Genomic DNA, 24,934 nt, shown 5'->3' on the forward strand with positions numbered 1-24,934 from the left:
AAATGAATGTACTCATATTAAATACCTTTTAGTTTAACATGCAAATTTTCTCTTTTATTACTGTGTGGTAAGGCTCTGTCTTTATGGTAAACTATGAAATAATGGTATGGCAAGACAAAAGAAATTATGTCCACAGACATATTCATTTTATTTTCAATTGCATTGTCCTTTTGGCAGTTGGTTAGCTACAGGATTGACTTGTATAAAAGACACTAATAAGCCAACAGTTTTCTTATCTGGGGAAATTTTATTTAAAAAAAAACAACAGTTTGGTTCACTCTAATAATGTTTCATAAATAAAAGAAAAATCATATTGAAAGCAGAGCTACGAAGATTCAAAGAAATGATTCAGTACAAGCATAAGTCAGGTCATCAAACTACAGACAGGTCACAAGTCAAATCTGTTTACCACCTGTTTTTGTGAAGAATGTCTGTTAGAACACAGGCAGGATCATTAATTCACATGTGGAACCTGGGTGATTTCCTGCTACAGTACTAGGACAGCATTCATGACAGACACTGTGTGATTTGCAATGTCTAAAATATTTACTTTTTGGGCCCTTCACAATAAAGTGTTCCAACCCTCTTGCTTGGTGTTGTCTTCTTTTACATTATACTACATGCGCTTTAATGTAATAACTTTATAGAAGTAACAAATGGTCAAAAATATTATTACATCATTTCTGTTCAGTACAGTATTTCAGCTGAATTTTCAAAATATATAATGATAATTTTCAATTATGAATCATAAATGTAGTCATCAAATATTTCAAAATCTCTAACACACATACACGGGGCTAACACTACTCTTTGGATACACATTTTTGTGTATGAGTGTGTATATTTGTGTAGAGCTTGTGAGCTTCTGGTGATATTATTTATAGTGATATTATTTACAGTGAACACTGTTTATAATAAATTAGATATAACCTTTTATTTTTATTCTAAATAAAATTCTCACTTGGAAAGAAGCATTTTTATGTCATTTCATGGTTTAGCTTCTGCTTGTTGTTAGTTATAATCTTTAATTATGCTGAAAATGATTCACCATCATCTTTTTAAGCCAAACATTTTGGAAACTACCAAAAATGTTCTTGGATATTTTGATAAACTATGAAAATAAACAAACTGGAGGTGGTATTTATTCTTCAGTATTGTGCCACAGGCATCTTGATTCAGCTCATTAAAATGTGCTGTATACATTTCTTCCCAACTTCAAATTATTGACATATCGTTGGTAGCCTTAATTTGTCATGATGGAAGTACTTATGCTTTTAAAATAGAAATATATTATAAATTTAGCCTTTTTTGTTTGTATTTTGTTTGTTTGCTTGCTTGTCTCCAGAATGCTAGTTTAGCACTACATCAAAAAATAGGTAACTGAAAGTATATTACCAAAAATATTCTAATGATATTCATAAAATAGGAAAAGTTAGGCGAGCTAGCCAGATAGCTAATGAAGGAAGACTAATAATAATGATTATCAGAAAAACACTGGGACTGCATGAATTTTCTATAACTATAGCTTTCAGGGCTAATACTACTCTTTGGATGTTGCAGTCTGGGATACATGAATTGAGACCCATTTTCAAAGATGGGAGTGATAGGATCACTTTCACATAGTAGACTCCCAAAGGAAACTGAACATTCAGTTTTTATTTTTAAATAAAAGTTGTGATAGTAAATTTCTGATATTATTTGGCAAAGATACTTGAATGATCTACAGATAAAATTCCATAGCCTTCTTTGAATTAACATACCACCATAGGAATGTGCCCTTGCTAGCCTGTGTGGCATTTTTAAAGTTCAGAAATTTAATTTTAAAATAAACATAATACAACTCATTCAAGAAAGAAAATTAAAGTTAACCTAAAATTACCTTTGTGAATTTTCAAGATGGAAGATTATTACTAATGTCCTCATTTCTTATTTGGGGATAGTAGTTTTGTAATTTATCTGATTTATTTAAGTGGAAAATCATTAAAAACTATGTGCATATAACATATTTAATTTGTATTAATTATTTCATTTATATATTCTCTCAAAGTTTTGCCACAGTGCTAATTCAGGCTTTTCTGTGAGCACAGATCCTCTAGTTAGAGTTCAGTTTTTGTGTACCCATAACCATAATTTGTTATTTATGATTTTCATCTTTATTTTATTTACTCCTAACCCATAGATCCATAATAAAATACTTGATAATGTTTCTATTAAATTCATGATGCTGTCTTAACTGTGGATATTTAAATACTGTTTTTACATTAAATATTTTGTACAATATTTAATTTAACACATGATAAATCATACCCTTTCTGGGTAGCATAAAGGCTATGCCTGTGTTCTGTGCCACCAGGCTATAACAGTAAAGGGTCATTCCTTTCATATCCAAAGATTTCCTAGGTAGAAGGCCACCACCCAAATGACAATGCCAAAGCATTTTCCTAATAAAGATTAATATATTTTCTGGTGCTTTATGTGTTTTTATGCATGCATGTGTGCATGTTTAAACATTATATTCTGAGGTCTTAAGACCATCTACCTCAACCCCTGACAGATTTTGCAAACATTGCAAAGCAGTAGATTGGTTGAGATGTAATCCTGGTTTTTGTGATTGATGTGAAGCATTGCTATAATACCAAATTTTTCATCACTAGAGGTTTTGTTTTTATCTTAAAAATTTATTTCATGGTCCATAATTGTTAAAAATTTACTTGTTGAAGGAAATCAAAGTGATTATTTTTCCATCCTTTTAAATTAATTTTATCTTAGGGAAAAATTTTATATATTTGAACAGATATGCAGAGATTTCTTTATCTGCCTAAGGAATTCCAAATAAACTTAAGAATCAGTGATCTCCAAGTTTATCTTTGATGTATTTTTTAATACAAAACTATGTCAACAGAGCCTTTACAGGTTGAATATTTTCTTCCAAATGATTTAAAATATCATTTATCGATATTTGTAATATCCATGTAGGTGGCGTTCTCCCGGATCCCAAGAGGAAGTTCCTCCTCCGGAATTCCCTCCAACCGCACTTCCCCAACCAATGGGAACTCTCCAGGAGTCCCATAGCAGGCCAAGATGGACAGCAGGAGTCCAATATCCATATGAATGCAAATCTTAACATAATCATATCATCTCAATGGCTTGCTGGCATCACCTTTCAACCAAAAATGCCATGCATCATATTACTTGGCCGTGGCTCTTAGCAAATGACAATTCAGTTGGCTACCAAATTCTTAAATTCTTCTTCTTTCTTCCCCAAACTACAAAGCTGTTATCAGAAGAGTTTGCTGGACCTAAGGTTTTTCAGACTCATTAGGTTCTGACATTTTAACACTTCTACTACACTCCATGGCATGGATTTTGATCAGGTTGATTTTGGTGAAAGCAATAATATTTTCAAATTTCCTCTTTCATTTTGTTCTTTGCTTTATCCATTTAAATCATACCAATCACATAAGTTTTCTGATGCTCATAAGTTTTTTTTTTTCCTGAATGTACTTGTTTTAAAAATGACAAAAGAATCCCCAGTATATTTTCTGAGTTACTGATCCCATTAGTTTTTTGAAAAAAGATTTGGTTTAATCCATTTTTGAAAATCCTTTCTGAACAAGGTAATTTTGTCTCATTTAATAATAGAGAAGAATGTTGGGTTTAAGAATGCTGAGAATTAGCAATAATTTTTATTGCAAAATTATGAGGATTTACTCCCCAAAAAAGATGAGGTTTTGTTGGGGACTTAACTACAAATATAATTAAGTTTCTAAAGTACTGTTTCTTGCTATTTGCTTTAAGATTATCCATTTTAACAATTTTTAGATGGACAGTGCTGACTTTTGAAATGTTCACCAATGTTAGTCTTAATTATTGTATAATATTTTATCCCATTTTGGTCTCCCCCCATATGGTATCTCTTTCTGAACTAATTTAGATATCTAAAAGTATACTCAAATATATGGACTTTGAAAGTTTATTATAGCTTTTAATTTTCATTTTAAATCACTATTATTAAACAAATTATTATAAACCTTTTTATATCACAATATCAATAACAAGTTCAGTAATCACCTTTAGTAATGGGTTCAAAAATTAGATGTCTCCTCTGTTAAAAACTTTCTTTTCTCTACTAAGTATCATTAAGATCTTAGAAAATTTTGAATTTAGAATGTTCATAATACAATTGTCAATACCTTAGATGTGGTTCTTTTCATCTGATAAATTCTTCTCTGTATCCCACACCACTCTGCACACCTCTATTGTCCTGTAACACTGTCAATTATTTTTTTTTTCTGCATACTTACTGGCCAACACAGTGAGTAACTAATAAAACAAGAGTTCAGGCAATGTATGAAGAAATGTGATAAAAAACTCATTTTCAGTTACAAAAATTGGATAGTTATTAAAATGCAGCTCCTCGAAGGTTTATGTGAGACGTTGTAGGTTTATGTGACACGTTGTAAAGAACCACATACATTTATAGCATCATCAATATTTTGTACTATAACTTTTGATTATCTTTTCAGAAAAGATGAACAAAATGCAAAGTATTTCCTCTGGGCATACATTCTCACAACTTTGAGCTTTACTGCTCATAAATTTACTCTAGGTTTATTTGCTGTTGTTTTTCCTTAGTGTTTTTTCTTTGCTGTGAAATTAAATTCAGAACTCAGGGGTGGGGATGGGATTGTGATGGACAGAAATGAAAGCTCCAATCTGGAAAATGCAGTGCTATATTCCTGTGCAGTGTTGAGCATGAGATTTTTACTCTGCCAGTTCTTTGGCTCAGAAGCTCTAAAACAGTGTAGTTGTGAGAAGGTGAAGGGCACAAAACAGGAGAGTTTTGCATTTGAACTTAAAATCTCAACTCAAAATGTTAAGTTCTGTTGTGGAATCGCTTGATGACCAACACATTTGCTTTGGATTCATTCTTCCTTAAACGGCAAGCATGTTTTTTTTTTTTTTTTCCTCAGTCTTGTATATTTTTTTATTGAAACAACTCAATGGTTAATTTTTCATTACATGGTAACCACAGAAAGTCAGGGTGTAACCTTGAGCAGGAGGGAGCTGAACAACATCATGCTAAGTGAAGTACACCAGACTCAGAAAACCAAGATTCTAAGATTTTCTTGCATATGGGGAAGCTAGAGTAAAATAAGGGGGAAAGGGAAAATAGAAAATAGAAAAGAGATCAGTGGAAAAGAGAAAAGGTATTCAGGGAAGGGAAGAGGGCTGGGGAAATGGGAGGAACTGTGGAATGAAATTCACCAAACGATCCTATGTACATATACTAATATACCATAGTGAATTTCAACTGTATGTATATTGATTAAAGTACCAATTGAAAAATAATAAATAGGGACTGGAATTGTGGCTCAGCGGTAGAACGCTCGCCTAGCACGTGTGAAGCGCTGGGTTCGATCACCAGCACCACATAAAAGTAAGTAAACAAATAAAATAAAGGTGTTGTGTCCAACTACAACTAAAAATATATAAAATAATAATAATAATAAATAAATAAATAAATAAATATTTTAAAATGGCAATGATTTTCCAGTCTACACCTCTCCCCAATAAGGAAAATGACCTTACCACATTTACACAGTTTATTGATACTTTGTGCTCATCTCACATATTAAGATGCCCAGTGCAACATCTCCCAAGTATGACTCCTTCTCTGGTGAGTTGGTTGGGAGGAATGCCTCTTAGCAGCCATAATTTGATGTTGATACTTAATAGGACACTGGACAATTTTCATCACAAATGTTTGAGTGTCAATGGCCAACAGTCATATGCCCAACATACTATATTGCAGTCTTAACATTTGACCACACATATTTTGTGTTTTTAAAGAAATAAGTACATATAAATGAGACAAAGCATCCTATAGCCACTTCTTCTCTCACAAACGTACTACTGCCTCAAAATAAACTACCAGACTTAATTTCAGAGTCACATTTTTGCTTGCTTTTCTTCAGTGTTATATATGTATCCACAACCAAATATGATTCATTTTAAAATATCTTACTGTACATATCTTTGTGACATCTTTTTATGGTCAAATGAAGCTTTTGAGACTTATCCAAACCGAGTACATTTTCATTTATTTTAAGTACTGGGCAGAATTGTATTATTCAACAACTAAGTAGAATTCTTATCATTGTATGTCACTACTACAGTTCAAAAATTCTGTTTATTTACAGTTTTTGTAAACTCTTCCCAACAATGTTAAAATTATCTGAAGTAGTTTCCTAGTCCAATAGCATCTTCTGAAATGTAAGTCAAATTTCTGGGTTATAATGACCATCATCCGTCTTGACAGATAATGTAGGAGAAGGTCATGTGGGCTATGTCAAATATAGTAAATCTTCCAAATTTCTCTCTGAAGTATTGTACTCTTTTGGACATTCTTTTGTGGAAATTTGGTGTTCTTGTTTCTCTAAATCCTTGCTCTCCTTCACCTATATTCTTTTTTTCATGATTTTTTTATTTGTTCTAATTAGTTATACATATCAGTTTTGACACATCATATATAAACAGAATAGAACTTCTCATTCTTCTGGTTGCACATGATGTAGAGTTACACAAGTCATTTAATCATATATGCACATAGGGTAATAATGTCTGATTCATTCTACTATCATTCCTACCCCCATCACTGCCTTCCATCCTTTCACTGCACTCTGTCTAATCCAAAGAACTTCTGTTCTTCCTTAGTCCCCGCCTTTTATTGTGAATTAGCTTATGCATATCAGAGAAACCACTCAGCCTTTGGTTCTTTGGGATTGGCTTATTTCCTTTAGCATGATATTCTCCAGTTCCATCCTTTTACCTGCAAATGCCATAATTTCATTCTTCTTTATGGCTGAGTAATATTCCATTGTTTGTTTATGTATATATGTGTGTGTATGTGTGTGTGTGTATATGTGTGTGTGTGTGTGTGTGTGTATATATATATATATATATATATATAATCACTATATAGAGATAGATATAGATATAGATAGATAGATATAGATAAAATCACAATTTCTTTATCCATTCATCTGTTGAAGGGCACCTAGGTTGGTTTCACATTTAGCTATTGTGAACTGAGCTGCTTATAAACATTGATGTGGCTGTGTTACCATTGTATGCTGTTTTTTAAGTCTTTTGGGTATAACCCAAAAAAGTGGGATTACAGGTTCAAATGGTGGTTCCATTCCAAGTTTTCTAAGAAATCTCCATATTGCTTTCCATAGTGGTTGCACCAATTTGCAGTCCCACCAGCAATGTATGAGTATACCTTTTTCTCCACATCCTCACCAACATTTATTGTTGCTTGTATTCTCGATAATTTCCATTCTGACTGGAGTTAGATGGAATCTCAGTGGAGTTTTGATTTGTATTTCTATAATTGCTAGAGATGTCGAACATTTTTTCATATATTTGTTGATGACTCATATGTCTTCTTTTGAGAAGTGTCTGTTCAGTTCCTTAGCCCATTTACTGATTGAGTTATTTGGTGGTTTTGGTGGGTTTTTTTTTTGAGATCTTTATACATCCTGGTGATTAATGCTGTATCTGAGGTACATGTGGTAAAGGTTTTCTGCCATTCTGTAGGTTCTCTCTTCATAATTGGTTCCTTTGGTGATAAGAAGCTTCTTAGTTTGATTCAATTCCATTTATTGATTCTTGATTTTTACTTCTTGTACTTTAAGAGTCTTGTTAAGGCCCTGAGGTTATGGCCCAGTGGTGGAGTGCTTGCCTACACGTGTGAGGCAATAGGTTTTAGCCTCAGCACCATATAAAAATGAAGAAAGAAAATAAAGGTATAGTATAAATAAATATACAACTAAAAAATATTTTTTTAAAGAAAGAGTCTTGGTAATGAAGTCAGATCCTAAGCCTACATAGTAGAATTTAGGGCATATATTTTCTTCTATTAGGTTCAGGGTCTCTGTTCCAGTGCTTAAGTCCTTGATCCACATTGAGTTTTGTGCAGGGTGAGAGAAGGGGGTTACATTTCATTTTGCTGCATATGGATTTCCAGTTTTCCCAACACCATTTGTGGTAGAGGCTATCTTTCCTCCAATATATGTTTTTAGTACCTTTGTCTAGTATGAGATAACTCTATTTATGTGAGATTGACTCTGTGTCATCTATTCTGCACCATTGGCCTATATTTCTGTTTTGGTGCCAATACCATGCCTTTTTTGTTACCTCATCATTATAAAAGCTATGAATGCTAAACTCAAGGCCAACATCATTCTAAATTGAAAGCATTCCTTCTAAGAACTAGAACAAGACAAGGATGCCCTCTTATACCACTTTTATTCAACATCATCCTTGAAACTCTCGCCAGAACAATTAGACAGAAGAAAGAAATTAAAGAGATATGAATAGGAAAAGAAAAACTCAAACTATCACTATTTGCCAATGACATGATACTATATTTAGAAGATCCAAAATAATCCCACCAGAAAACTTCTAGAACTAATAAATTTAGCAGAGTAGCAGGATATAAAGTTAATGCCCATATATCAAATGTGTTCCTATACATCAGTGATTAATCCACTGAAAGACAAATTAGGAAAACTACCCCATTCACAATAGCCTCAAAAAAATAAAAATATTTATTCAGTCTAACAAAAGAGTTATAAAATGCCTCTACAATGAAAACTACAGGACACTAAAGAAAGAAATTGAAAAAGGCCTTAGAAGATGGAAATATCTCCCGTGATCTTAGATAGGCAGAATTAACATTGTCCAAATGGCCATAATACCAAAAGTATTATATGGGTTTAATGCAATTCCTATTAATATCCCAATGACATTCTTCATAGAAATAGAAAAAGCAATCATGAAATTCATTTGGAAAAATAAGAGACCCAGAATACCACTTCAATCCTTAGCAAGAAGAGTAAAGCAGGAGGCATCACAATACCAGACCTTAAGTTATACTATAGAGCCTATATTTCCTTTTTAGCAGTCATATAGAATGATATCCTACTGTTATTTTCATTTACTTCCCCTTTAGTAGTGTTGAGTGTGATCATATTTTAGTAATCTTATTAGCTCTTCAGTTTTTCTCACTTGTGATTTACTTATTCTTTGTCCTAATTCTTCAATTGGATTTTTGTGTATTTTTATCGATTTTTAGAGATTCTTTATATATTCTGGATATAAAGGAAATACCTTCTTCTACTATGTGGCTTATTTTTTGAAATTCTTTTTTTGAATTTTAATGTAGTCAAATTTGATTTTTCTATTAAGTTAAATTTAAGAAATGTTTCATGCTCTAAAGTCTTAAAAATGTTATTCTATATTTTCTTCTAAAAATTATAAAGCTATATGTTTCCTTATAGTCATTGAGTTAAGTTAGTTCTAGTTTATCTTTGATCTGGAATAGAAACTTATAATATACTTTTGTTTTCCTTCCCAATTTGAATAGGCAATTTTTCATGCACCAGTTTTTGAATCATGTATTATTACTCTGACTGATCTACAGTGCTGTATATAATACACTGAAGTTTTTGCACATTTATGAGTCTTTTCTGAGTTTCATATTCCGTGATACTGGTCTACATGTCCACCCCTTCAATAATATTACAGTTTTAATTCTAATATTTTTCTATTAAGTCCTGACATGTTATAGGAAAATAAACTATATTGTGTTCTTCAAAATCCTCTTGGAACAATTCTTGACCCTTTAACTTGTGTATAAATTCTAAAATCAGCTTGTTCATTTTCATGACAATCTCTGTCAAGATTTGATAGTTACTATACTGAATGCATAGATTATTGTAGAAAAAATATATTTTTACAGATATTTTTTCTTTTTTACATATATTAGTCCTATTTGAGCCTTCAAAATATTCATAATGCAGAATCTTTGTTTGACCTGGAGATTTAGTCATTGTATTCTAAATCAATACAATAAAGTAGGCTTTAAGAAAGCTAAAAATAAATAAATAAATAAATAAATAGCAATTATTTAACAGTAATTTTGTATTTTTCTATGCGAACTCATAATAATATTATTAAGTATTCAAAATAAGAGGCATAATAGAAAATATTAATAAAATAGAAATTTATTTGGGAACTATTGTGGATAAATCTAATACTTTATGTGCATATCCTGCATTCTAAGTTTTATTTTATCACTGGATTTCTTGTTCTCCAAATAAATTTTGTCCTGTTTTTTTTTATATCATAACATATTAAATGTGAAATACACTTCTGGAATGATAGATTTATAATTTCAACAATATTCATAAGAAAAAAATGAATCAATGAGGACTTGAAATATCTTTTATCTAGTGGACCAAAAACAGTTGGTGTACATTGATAGGTTTTTTGAAAGTTAATTTAGTAAAATCTTTTGAAGATAATATCTACAATATTATGAAAATTTTTTTGGAATTTGTAGCTAAAAACTAGGAATATAGTATTCAAATATGAATGTAGCTCCAAGAACCTTTTTAATGAATAAGTGGAAACACAATGAGAACAAAAGTTAAAAACCAATGATGCCCAGTGTTTACTTGTATATGTAGAGCCTAACAGCAAGTTAGCTCTCCCAGACCTTAGACCTACACAGAGATGAGGAAAAACCTCATTGTTATCAATAAGCTAGTCTATGAGGAATTTTACCTTTGCATAAATTCTAATTCATAGATAGTTTAAAATTTTTAAGTTTTTAGTTGTTTCAGTGAAAGTGGTTGATAATGATCCAACTGGCTAGTTCTTCTTAAAGATGAACTGACAGTTTCTGGCAAGAAAATACTGGTGGATTTATTGTTGAGAATCAGTATTCCCTGTAAGAGTGACGTTAACCAATTTAGAAGTGGTGATTTTGATTTTAGAAGGTGGCCTCTGGAAGTCCCTTCCGTGAAGATGTCTATTGTACAAGAGCTGATTCCAGTAGCATTCTTAGAGGACACACTTCTGTGTAACCAAGGGAGATTGTTCCCAGGCAAGAAAAATCTCTATTTCTGCTTATGCTTTTTTGGCATATGTTACAGATGGCATGGCAGTGATCAAGGTTGGAGATCAAGAAATACTGCACACAGATGAGTGAGCTTCCTTGTTCTTGTTCCAGGGGGAATACCAGGTACGGATTAGTAATTAGCATGAGATTTCTCAGAATTCCCTATAGCCAGTATGTTAGGTACACATGACAAGGTTACATTTCATGTTGGTACAGAGATTTTCTAATGAATATTTAGGAACTGTCTTCTGGGAAGAAAAAAATACAAATTGTTTGTATGTGGACTGAGAGGTTTTAATACATTTTTATAGGCTGCAGTAATATCAGTCTTACTACATCAGGATGCTAATAATTAGCTTCATTGCCAGGACAAAGATATGTCTTTCCTGTACACATTTATTTTGATATTTATCAGAGGATAATACTTATTTGGGTTCAAGTGTCATTACTTTTTGTTTAATAATTGAGAGAGTATTTTTAGAGTGAGATAGGTTAGGATTTAAGACCAGGACTAGTACTTGCTGCCTGGATAAGTTGTTTAACTTTTAGTATCTGGGTGTTCTTAGTTGGAAAATTAGGATAATAGTAGTGTTTACCAAATTGTTATCAGATTGATAAATAATATATCAGAAACACATAGTGTTTGGCATATTGTAAGTGGTGCAGAAATTGTCCTTATTTTCAACTTTGGAGTTCTTATATGGTAAGAATAATGTTTGCTATATTAATTTTGAATTTCATGCCCCATACCTGTACCTGTTTAGATCGTTAACCATGCTCAAATCTTAACTGTGAACTACAGAAATATATCATATTCCTGATGGAAAAATCATCAAACTTGGAGTCAGAAGACTCTGAGTTAGTGCCATTTTCATGATTTTACCTGGTCTTTGACATTAAACCTATAGGACTTATGAGACACTTTGCCTGTTGAAGAGATATAAGGGACAGATTTAACCTGAAGAAACATAGAGTCAAAGATTTGGAGTTGGCAGACGAGGTGGTAATATGTGAGTGCCATTAAGCTGGGTATGTCATATAAGATGGAGATCTAGGAACTAAAACTTAATCACAAGAAATGAAAGAATAAGTGAGATAAGAAGTAGATAAATCATGACTCTCAGTGCTCCTTCCTCTCATATAGCTCCTTACAAAGATAGGATTGGCTTAAAAATATTTGAGAATTGTGGCATATGTCAGCTTTATAACATTTGTAATTGGTTGTTGTTTCATCTTTTAACAAATATCCACTTTAATTTAATATAAATAATTTTATACTTTTTAAATAAACTGTGTAAGCTTCAAGCTTTACAAGATCTGGCTTTATCCCTGAATGAAATGTTTCTTCCTGGTGAAAGATATTGAGGATATTACTATAGAAATACAAGAACCTACTGATTTGAAATAGTAAAATGATGAAAAAGTGGCTGGAGGGGATAGACAGAAGTCCAGAGAGATGACTGCTGCAAAGGAGCAGAAGTGAGAACATTAGGAATACTAGAAATAATGAAGAATTAAAATAGGTCATAACATTCACTCAGTATCAACTCTGTGTAGATATATCCTAGAAGGAAATATAATGATTTGGTTCTTCTTGCTCTCACAGTGCCAAGACCCTACAAAGCAGTGGGCCCAAAATTTCCATTGTGCAGGGAAAGTTTGATCAGGATCTGAAAGAATAAAAATATAAACTACATCTGAAAACTATGGAAAGTATGCCTTTAGGGAAGAAAAACTCTTTTCCTTACCTAACAATGTTTGTGGTGTTTTCATTATGATGTTGAAAGAAAATGAAAATAAAGAGATGCAGAATACATTGTTCAAGTCTTCATGCATTATACCAGGATCATGGCCTAATGGAGCTCACAGGTTTACATTCCTGCAACCCAAGCATTCCAAGTAACTTTTGGATTATTTTGAAGAGCAAACCATTACTTTTTGTGGACAAGACACTGTGCAGACCATACAGATCTTTCAAGGCTTTTATTCACTTAAAATTTTTAATAGATAGTTATAAGGTACTATTATATTCTGGATATAGTGACCAGAGCTTAAGCAGAAACAGTATTCTACAGGAATACAGTTTTTCATTTTAATACTCAACAAGTTCACATGAATGGTTTTTCGTATATTTATTGAGTTTCACTGACTGTGTGGGAGAAAATAAGATTCCTGATTCCATATCTTAAGCTACTTTACTCTCTGCTCATGCCCAAGATCCTCATCATTGTTGACTATGGGTGCTTGAATTCACCTAGTATCATCATTAATCCATTTAGTTTTGGAAAAAAAAATGCTTTAGGATATATAGGTAAAGCAGTCATTTTTCTCAGTCCTTTTGGAGCTTCAATGAATAAAAGCATTGACCTTACATTCTAGTAGCAAATTCAGAAAAGTGTTTTTATTAATATCATATATTAAATGGTAATAAATGCTAAGAAGAAAAATGAAGGAGGGTAGGCATGGCAGGTAGGAAGGTGGCATATCATTTTTAGATGGGTGATCAGAGAAGACCTCAGTGAAAAGGGAAGATTTCAGTAAAGCCACCAAGGTGAGGAAGGGGGACCTTGAGCAAGAGCATGCTGGTGTATGCCAAGGAACGGTAAGACAGCAAAGACGTTGGTGTAGCTGGAATTGATGGAATATGTGGAATGGAGGACAGCAAGAGTTTTGGTTAGAGAAGTAATAGAGATTAAATCTTATAGGCAACTGTAAAATATTTAATCTCTGATGTGAGATGAGAAGCCATTTACCTGACACAAGCTGAACACTGTTAAATAGAATTACTCTTGCTGCCATATTAAGAATTGTCTGAGGGCTGGGGATGTGGCTCAAGAGGTAGTGCAATGGCATGCCTGCAGCCCGGGTTCGATCCTCAGCACCACATACAAACAAAGATGTTGTGTCCACCGAAAACTAAAAAATAAATATTAAAATTCTCTCTCTCTCTCTCTCTCAAAAAAAAAAAAAGAATTGTCTGAAAGGAGTAAAAGTAGAAGTAAGGAAAGTAGTTGAGAAACTTTAGAAATAACCTAGGTAGAAATAGGATAGGTGAAATGGTGAGAAATAGTATATATATATATATATATATATATATATATATATATATATCACACACACACACACACACACACACACACCATATATATCTGTTACCTCATTCTAACCCTGGAAATGCTGCCTCAGTACCTCATTTACACTCTGAAAACATTTGTTCCTGTTCTGATCCTTAATTGTATGATCCAAAATCATAACCAACTGATAATCGTGGCCCAGAATCTCAATCCTCTTTGATACATACTGACTGAATATAGATTTAAAGTATATTTAGATTTATATATATAAAATTTCATATATATATACATATATGTTAAATTTATCTCAATGAAAATGACCTCAATATGTTCAGTCATTTATTCCTATACATAGTTTCCATGTTTAGTAATTCAAAAGTTACTCAAATATTTTTTTAAAAAGTTAAATCTATATGTAATATAACAAAACTACAGAGTATTTGGCATACACATATTCTGCCTTGTTTTAAATTAATACAATATACATATCCTTTAATAAGAACTTCTCTTAAATGTATATTTGTGTGATTCTCCAGATGGTAGTTCAATTTTTTTTTATTTCTTTCATTGTTAACTCACATCTTGGTAGAAGAAAAGATGGCCAAAAGCCACATTTTTTAATGTTTGTGAAGGAAGGTCACTATGTAATATTTATTTATGAAAATTATGTGTCTGCCAATATTGCCTTAAGTATTTATGGAGAAAAATTGAATAAAATCTCTACCAATGTTTTATGGTGCTTAGGGAATTTGCATTAATAAACTATGAAAAATGGATTTAAGTACTTTATTAATGAGAAGAACTGATTCCCAGAAATCCCATTTTTTATCATGATAACATTCTCTGAAAACTGCATTTAATGTAAAAATGTAAAATCAATTATGATTTTGAGTTCTTATTGTCTTACCAATTCTCCCAGCTTCCAGTCTGGTTTGATTTTCTTCATTTGTTCAGTAAACACTTGTACTATGGATATAGAAATTCTCACAACAGCAGTAGAAACAATTACAAAAACAAAATAATGTGTATTTAATATAATAGAAGTATGTGCATGATACAGAGAAGACATAAAAGAGACTGAAGCCAACCTGCCAAAGTTGGGAACAATATGAGAAAGAAAGCATATGTCCTCTCCAAATGGTAGAATGTTATTAAAATGAGAATGGGATTATTGTAAATCTTTCATCTATGCCTTAATATCATCAACTGAATTAAGTCTGAATATAATGTGGCCTACATGGCTTTCACAACATATGCCAGCCCATTTGAACTCTTCATCATCCCCATCTCTACTTCTCAACTTCACACCCATTGTCTCATTCTAACCCTGGAAATGCTGCCTCCATACCTCCTTTACACTCTGAAAACATTTGTTCCTATTTTGCTCCTTAATTGTGTGATCCAAAATCACAACCAACTGATAATAGTGGCCCAGAATCTTCAATCCTCTTTGATACATACAGACTGAATATATGTAGATTTAATGTGGTTATATTTATCTCAGTTAAAATATATTCATTTATATTTGTTATGCACTTAAATATAAGGCATTAGCTATGAAAATAGTCAAAATTTTATGAGATATTCTGTATAACTTAAATATAAAATAGGCCTGTAGAATGCTAATATTGCTGAACTTAGGCAACTCATCAAGAGACCTGGCTTTTTGAACTGTCACTAAATATGGTTTCCAAAACTGAGTGTTTTCATCTGTAAAAAATAGGGATATTTGTACTCTATCTTACTGGATGACTATGAAGATAAAATGAGGAAAAAAGTAGGCAAAATGACTTCATTGTTGTTTTCTTAAACATCTTTTACTGGTGCTCTTTATTAATATCATAGGTAGAAACATAAGTGAAATGGGTCTAATAACCTTTCTTTTCATCAAAAGGACTCCTTATAATTACATGGTGTACATATGAATATTTTCCATAATTCTTATAGAACTATACTGCATTTATTTTTTATGTTGCAATTATGTTTGCTTATGAGAAATAATTTTTTGCATGTATGTGACAAAGCTGGAGAGAAGAGATATATTTGTTATATATCAGATGACAGATATGCTGTTAGACTCTTCTTAGACAATCTTGTTTTTCAATGGAAAATCAATTATTGTAGGATGCTGTTTATACTATAATATTGATTGATAGCATTTGAAATTGAATTCTATTTATTTAAAGTGACGGAGAACATTTTTTATGGAATTCAACCATCAAATGCCAGTTGTTCTTTATTGAACATCTATCAAAACGAAGCTAACTCTTCTATATAATGTAAAGAAACAAATATTGGCACTTCTTGTGAAATAATTTGACACATAATTTATTTCTTTGAAAATTCTCTGAGGAAGGTAACATGGTTACTGACTTTTTATTATTTAAAATGACTTCTCCACATGTAACTTTTTTATGGGTTTTATTTATTTATTTATTTTTATTAGTTGTTCACAACATTACAAAGCTCTTGACATATCATATTTCATACATTAGATTGAAGTGGGTTATGAACCCCCAATTTTACCCCAAATGCAGATTGCAGAATCACGTCGGTTACACATCCACAATTTTACATAATGCCCTATTAGTAATTGTTGTATTCTGCTACCTTTCCTATCCCCTACTATCTCCCCTCCCCTCCCCTCCCATCTTCTCTCTCTACCCCATCTACTGTAATTCATTTCTCTCCTTGTTTATTTTCCCATTCCCCTCACAACCTCTTATATGTAATTTTGTATAGCAATGAGGGTCTCCCTTCATTTCCATGCAATTTCCCTTTTCTCTCCCTTTCCCTCCCATCTCATGTCTCTGTTTAATGTTAATCTTTTCTTCCTGCTCTTGTAACTTTTATACTTCTAGTGTTGAAAGAAATTGTGAATCAAAGGATTACTGTTTTAATTTTGATTTTATCATTCATATAAGCATTACATGTCATTGATTCAAATATAAACAAAGTATTTGTCAAAAACTGTTTTCACTTTAATACTACTTTCCTTATTTTGATTTATGTATATATTACAAAGCTAAATTAATTAAGTTTAAATAATTAATTTAGCTAATTGTTAAAACTAATTAACATATCCCTCATCTTACATATTGATTTGTTTATTGGTGAGAACATCTATGATCTACTTTCTTAGCAAATTTTAAGTATATAACTGTATTGCTAACTTTAAACATCATCAATGTTAGAGTCCCCATAACTTATCTATCTTGTAACTCAAAGTTTCAACATTTTGGCCAGTGTTTCCCATTTCCCCATCTCCCATCCCCTGGCAAACCACCATTTCACTCTGATTCGGTGAGTTCAGCCCTTTTAAATTCTACTTATGAAGGAGATCACACATTGTTGTTCTCTGATTGACTTATTTCACTTAGAATAATGCTCTCAAGTTTCAATCATGTTGTTGTAAATACAAAATTACTTTTTCTATTGTGTGTGTGTGTGTGTGTGTGTGTGTGTGTGTATTATTCATTTCAATCCATTCATCCATCATCAGACACTAAGATTGTTTCCATGTCTTAGTTATTTTGATAAACAGGGCGGGTTTTTTGTTGTTTGTTTGTTTTTGGTGTTTTGTTGTTGTTGTTGTTGTTGTTTTTGGTGGTAGTGGTGCTGGGGATTGAACCCAGGCCCTTGTACATGCTAGGCAACCACTTTACCAAAAGAGCTATATCCCCAGCCCATCAGGGGTTATAATTTCCTTCAGATATATACCTAGAAACAGGAATACGTCATTTCCCTGTTGTGTGTTCTTGGTACACCATTAGAGGATAGTTGAGTATATATTTTTAAATTTATTTTTGGGCTGTCAGTTCTGTTCCATTGGGCTGTGAGTATGCATTTTGAAATTAAAAATTGGGATGCAGCCAACTTTGTTCTTTCTCAAGATTGTTTGACTATCTGGGATACTTTTGATTCCATATGAATTTTGAACTATTTTTTTCTGTTTCTGTGAAAAAAGTTCTTAAAAATTTTATAGTGGTCACATTAAACCTACAAAATCACTAAAATAGTATGGAAATCTTAACAGTATGAATTCTTTCAATGGATGGCATGGGACATCATTCCATGAAATTTTGTCTTCAATATTCATCAGTATCTTAGTTTTCATTGTAGAGATCTTTCATATCCTTGGTTAAATTTAGGGCTTATTAATTTATTTATTTTTATTGCTTTTGTAAATGGGATTTTTAAATCATTTAATTTTCATGTAATTCATTGTTTATAGAATGGTGGCCATTTTTTATTTTAATTTTTATACTGCAATTTGACTAAGTACTCATTATAGCAATATTCTGATGGAATTAAAAAGGTTTTCTATATGTAGGATCATGCCATGCCGTCTACCCACATTTACTTCTTCCTTTCCCATGTGGATGCCTTTTAATACTACTATTACTATTGGTGTTTCTAGGACTCCTCCTTCTCTTCTGAGGACTCCTCCCCCTCTCTCTCCTCCTCCTTCTCCTCCTACTCCTCCCCTGCCTTCTTATGTCCATGGAAATTTTTGTATTTTGTCAATGTGATATACTATAAAGAAATGTTCTTTCTGCACTTATTGAGATGATCATATTTTTCCTCCATTCCATTGATGTAGTATATTACATTTATTGATTTGTGTATTCAAAACCATTCTTGCCTTCCAGAATGAAACCCCACATGATCATGATGAATAATATTTTTAATGTGTTTTTGAATTTGCTACTCTTTTGTTTAGGATTTTTGTATCTATGTTCAATAGAACCATTAACTTGTAATTTTCTTTTCTTGTAGTGCCCTTGCTTGGCCTTGGTATTAGGATAATGCTACTTTTAAAAAATGAGTTTGGAAATATAGCCTATTCATCAATTAAAATATGAATTTAATTAACTTTTTAACACAGAAAATAACTGCTTTATAACTTTCTAGGGAGGAATAGTTTTTTAACTTTTTTCTTATCATATTTATTAACACATAATCTTTCAAATAAATGGGATTCGCTGATATTTCAATTAGCATATAACATGCACTGATGATATTCTAACATTTACACCCCTCCCACTTCACCCCCTGGCACACTTTTTAAGAGCACTTTTGGTATTTGCATTGTCCTAAGATATCCCTCCACCTTTGTGAAAGGAAACATTTTATTTTCTCATATAATGGGATGAGTGTGTATGTTTTTTTTTCAATTTCTTTTTTTAAAATTTGTTTTAATTAGTTACACATGACAGTACAATGACCTTGACATATCATACATATTTTGTTTTGTTTTGTTTGTTTGCAGTACTGGGAATTGAACCTGGATATGTTTTATTATTGAGCTATATCCACATCTTTTAATTAATTAATTAATTAATTTGTTTATTTATTTATTGAAAAGGGTCTTGCTGAATTTCCCAGGCTGGCCTTAAACTTGCAATCTTCCTGTCTCAGCCTAGCTAGGATTACAGGTATGCTCCATCTTGCCCTGCTTCCATGAGGGCATTTCAATTTTCCTTTTATAGCTAATTTTTGATTGGGAGAGACTTTTGTCATAACAGTCCCTTTTAGAAACATAATTTCCTCTTTGCCTCATTTATGCATGATTTAAAGTTACATCTCAGTAGTGTAAGCAAAATTCTATGCATTTAATCTGTCAAATAATATTATAATATGGAACTCATATTCTTATATATATTATATATATTATATATTGTCATTATATATAGGCTCAGTGGGGATAATGATGGTTTTGCCACTAATTCATTGTTTATAAGAAATAATTTGCCTAGAATAAAGTGGTTATATTTTATAATAAACTATATTATCTGAATAGTGGGGCACACTTAAAAAATATTTAAAAATGAACAATTCATAAAATATTAATATCAAAAAGGATGCAGAACTTCAAATGAGGTGGTGATTTACATGTTACATTTTCTGGGGATCAATAAAAAATGATTCTAATACATCCATGCCCCTTCTTCTGACTCATTCAACCACTCTGATTTTGTCTGTGACAAAATGACACATGTAAATCTAAATATAATAAGCCATAGAGTGACTTTGTCATTTCACCAGTCCTTCCAGTAAATACTGTACTGGAATACTTGACTAGTCTAGTGATCATTGTAAGTAGCACAGAATCCTATCATGGTAATCTTCCTTAAATGGGCCACAGACTATGGCTAATTATATTCCCTTATTCAACTTAACCATGTTTTCAAAGCACAAATTTGTAAGTCATACTGGATTTCAAGAAACATATTACTTTTTTCCTATAAATCTTCTGTAATCAGTTCCAATCTTCCCTTCACCTGTTGGTAGGAAATATAGTCATATTCATTATTTGGTGTTTCCTGCCCCACCTGCACTGAGGAAATACCTGGTGAGGGTATTATACATTCTGTAATGGTGGGGACTCAGCCTCTACACATTGATCTATAACACTGAAAGTGCCATGACAAAGCCAGGCCACTTCCCCCAGAGTAATTGGCGCCAGTAACTGTACCCAAGTTTTTTAATAAGAATAATGAGTCACAGATAGTCTAATGTCCAACTTTCTGAAGGTGCCTGATAGTGTTTTTATTTGAGGTAATGCCATATTCCTTGAACAGAATGACAAGCAGATAGACAGTTGCAATTGCTTTTGAAAACTCCAGCTACATCTCTTTCCTAGAACTGACTCTCTGCCTTCCATTTCTTTAACCATTACTATATTATTTTATCTTCTGGCAGGTTACAACATAACTTTCTGGAGAAATGTGATATTGGTTTCTTATTTGGGAGAGGGATGAGGAAAAGAGATGAGGAAGCCAATTAGTTTTCATGCATTTATAATTTTTATTGTTGCCACCCTAAATCCATACAACAAGAACTTTCTATATGTTCATTAATATCTTCAGTTTTTACATGCCCAAGTCTTCAAGATAATATTATCATACAGATAATACAATTTGGCCTTATAAATTATTTGTGTGTTTTATGCTGAGTTTTATATCTTTGAACATTGTTTATATTCAGGTGGGCTACCATGTAAGTTTAGATAGCATCAATTAAGTGCATTTTTCTAATAATTGGTACTAGCATTGGCCTGGTTGTGTGGACAAGACATATCAAGATACATCATCTCTTATATATCACCTTTTCAATAATTAGGTTAACAAATTAGAGTATCTGCAAGGATCTTGCATTATAACATCAGTCTATAAAGTGATGCCAACTTATGCTTCAACAACACACATTTGATTCATGTAATCCTCCAACAATGTATTTTCATTATTAATCATTAATACTGCAAAGTATGTCAGAGTCTATTTATTTTACAATTATTCTTTTTGCAATTGGAGCCAAATCTATTTTAGATCTGAGTGCAGAAGTTGTTGATTATAAGTATTTTTCAATATAAGCCAGATGTATAAAAGAAGTTTGGGTCAGCTCAGGGAGCTCAGACAATTTTGGTATTCATTAGGTTTTTAAATTTTTTTTCCTATTCAAAATGTCATGAGAACTTTTTTATATTAATTAATTTTATTTGGGTATTTTTGTGTCCATACATTAACCTTGCTAATTTTAATTGCTTGTTCTTACCAAAACACGTGAGTGAAAAAAGTCACATAGAAAGTAAATTGCTCAAGATCATAATCCAAATGAATGTTTCAAATGTATAATTTAATTTCTTCAATTCTGAGCAATTTAAAAATATATCCAAGCTATATAATGTTTGTCTGTAGAAATCTTGCCTATATTCCTGCCCAAGGATGGAAATAGATTATGCTATACTAGTATATATTTTTGCTTAATAACCCTTTTTTAATCTTCATGTTCAATATAAATTATACAGTGGCTTAAAACAAAAAAAATAGACAATTACTACAAATCTTCTATATATTTTACATATAGCATGTCTGATATTACTATATTTAAAGGAATATGCACTGATTAAATTCACATTAAAATTTCCTATGAATTAGAAATTCCCTTACCTTGATACTATGGAGAGGAAATTTGCATATCACTGTTTTTGTTCTTTTTAATTATACAAGACAATAGAGTATATTTTGACATATTTATACAAACATGGAGTCCATCTTATTCTAATTAGTATCCCAGTTTTGTGGTGTTCATGATGTTGAGATTCACTGTGGTGTATTTACATATGTACATAGGAAAGTTAAATCAGATTCATTTCACTGTCTTTCCTACTCCTATCCTTCCTCTCTTCCCTTTATTCCCCTTTGTCTAATCTATGAACTTCTATTCTCTGCCCCCCACCCCAAGTTGTGTGTTAGCATCCACATATCAGAGAGAGCATTTGACCTTAACTTTTTGGGGTTTGGCTTATTTCACTTAGCATCATAGTCTCCAGATCCATCCATTTATCAGCAAATATCATAAAGTCATTCTTTTTTATGGCTTAGTAATATTTCATTGTGACATATCACATATTTTTAAAATATATTTTAAAGAGTAAAATTTGACATTTTAATTTTTTATTCTCAAGAATCTGATGAAAATTTAATGCAAATAACTAAAGTTAATAAAATGCATTTTAGATTTATATCAACTTTGGAAACTCAATACTTCATTTGGCATGTAAATTTAAACCAAGTTTAGATTCAAATTTAACATTTTATATTCCAAACCCAGAGCTGACAAACCCAGAACAAGCATAGCAATGGCTGGGAGTAAGGAAAAGTTATGTCAGGATGATACCATAGAAACCTTGGGAGCCAGGAAAAATGAAGAACTTGGAAAACTGCCTCTAAGAGGGAAATGGGAGGAATGCAAAATAGAAGATGACATTTTTTTGTATGCTTGAGAAATTTTATTGCATATGTCAAGAAAAGTTGTAGATAGTAAAAATAATTTAATTTACGGAGATTTTAGGATTCTAAAATATTCTTTAAATTTATCATATAAATCTGCAGCTCAAATATTGCATTTTCTATTCCATTCTATCATGAACCTCCCATTCTCCACATCATGGAGCAAAAATAAACTAGTTATGGAGCAAGTGTAATCTCCCTTGAGAGAATCAAGGATGGCAAATTAACCAACTTGTTCAAGGGTACAACAGCTAGTTAATAACCAAAGTAAATGTGAGCACAGTTTGATTATGGTGAAGAGAAAGTATGAACTGTCAGCTACCTGCAGCAAGGTCATTCAAAAAATACACTTCTGAAAACTACGACATTTATCCTTCTGAAAATAGTACATATTTTCTTTACTGAGAAGTAGGCAAGTTTTAATTTTCTCTCTCTCTCTCTCTCTCTCTCTCTCTCTCTCTCTCTCTCTCTCTCGCTCGTGCCCGTGCGCGCGCACACACACACACACACACACACACACACAGTTACATGTGAAAACATTATTAAAGTTACTGGGTTAAAAAATGCTTTTCAATTAAGATTCCATTTTCAACAAAACAAAAGTCAGATCATCCTTCTTCCAGTATATCTCTAGAGGCAGTGTCTTGGTTAATGCAAATTGTTCTTACATCCTTATTCAGGACTATGGTTTGGATTCTGAATTTCATCCAAAGGCCCATGTGTTTGAGGCTTCTTCCCTACAGTGGTGCTTTTGGGAAATGGTGGAACCATTCAAGGCCTTGTGAGAAGTAGTGAAGTCATTGTGTTCATGCCCTTGAAGGGAGTTGTAGGACCCTGGTTCTGTCCTCTTTTGCTTTACTCCCTGGTTTGTGATGTAAAAGGTTTTGCTTTCCTACATGCTCAGACCTAAAACAATGGGACCAATCAATCATGGTCTTGAACCTCCAAAATTTTGAACCAAAATAAACATTTCGTAAGTAAATTATCTCAGTTTTTTGGTTATAATAACAGAAAGTTGAATAACATATTGAGGTCATTTAAATTCATAATGTATTCATGTATATCACGGAAACTTAGGGTATCATGTAAGTGTGTGGCCAGGGAAACAGCATGTAAATGCAGCCTGATTTAATGAAAGTAGGTCAATTTTTGTATATTTGCATTATTTTAAGTTTTGTTTGAACTACCAGTACCAAGAGTAAACATGATAGCAATAATAAAGATAAAAATAGCAAAATTATTGTATTAGGTCTTTAGTGAGATAATTTCCAACCTTTGGATTTCATATTTATAGATGAATTTCCTCAGTTAAACATACCAGGGTTTTTAATGTCTTATCATCACTGAGGGAATCTGCTTGTCCTATAAGTAGGACACTGTTCAAATACTGATTTTCCCCCTTTGCTACATATTCCCTTTCTCCTATTTTCTTATCCCTTTCTTCTATGCTTCCTTTTTATTTTCTTCTTTGATGTTACTATATGAATAGGTTGAGATTGCAAATTACAAAAATTATATTTGTCAAAATAGAATAAAATGTATCTATATATTTCTCACATATTAACACAGCCTAACATAAAGTGAATGTGTAATTAGTATAACTGATATGAATAATTTGTTGGACCCCTGAAGTTTTTGGACCCCTGAATGTGTTGGACTTCTGAAGTTACAAAAATACTATATAACACACATGCATCTATATAAATCAATGTGTGTGTGTGTGAGTGTGTGTGTGTGTGTGTGTGTGTGTGTGTGTGTGTGTTTAAATTTATTTTAGAATTCTCCTTTCTGTTCTGGACCCCCACATACATAAAATCCTCATTTTATAGCCCACCATCCTATTGGTTCATTCTAGCTTTCCTCTTCATGCCTATATTTTTCATTCATTCATTCATTCATTTATTAACTCATTCATTTTCTCTTATTTTCTTCTTCAGTTCCCTTCTTGGCAACTATTTTATGTAATGCCTGCTATTTATTTGTAAAACATATACTATAATTTTACATGCATATCATTGAAGTCTACATAAATGTCATTACTCTATGTATGTACCAGATCCTGTTTCTCACTTGATTTTACTTGCCAAAGATAT

The 24,934-nt window shown here is 32.0% G+C and overlaps 1 protein-coding gene across 1 annotated transcript in view; it reads left to right on the plus strand.

Annotated features, from left to right (window-relative positions):
• Positions 1-24,934, plus strand: part of PCLO (piccolo presynaptic cytomatrix protein) — a gene marked incomplete at both ends in the record, with an annotated part of 403,276 nt that overhangs the window by 271,059 nt on the left and 107,283 nt on the right. The window lies entirely within an intron of this gene.

This window comes from Spermophilus citellus, assembly GCF_964194105.1.
Source record: "Spermophilus citellus genome assembly, chromosome: 3".
Taxonomy (NCBI): domain Eukaryota; kingdom Metazoa; phylum Chordata; class Mammalia; order Rodentia; family Sciuridae; genus Spermophilus; species Spermophilus citellus.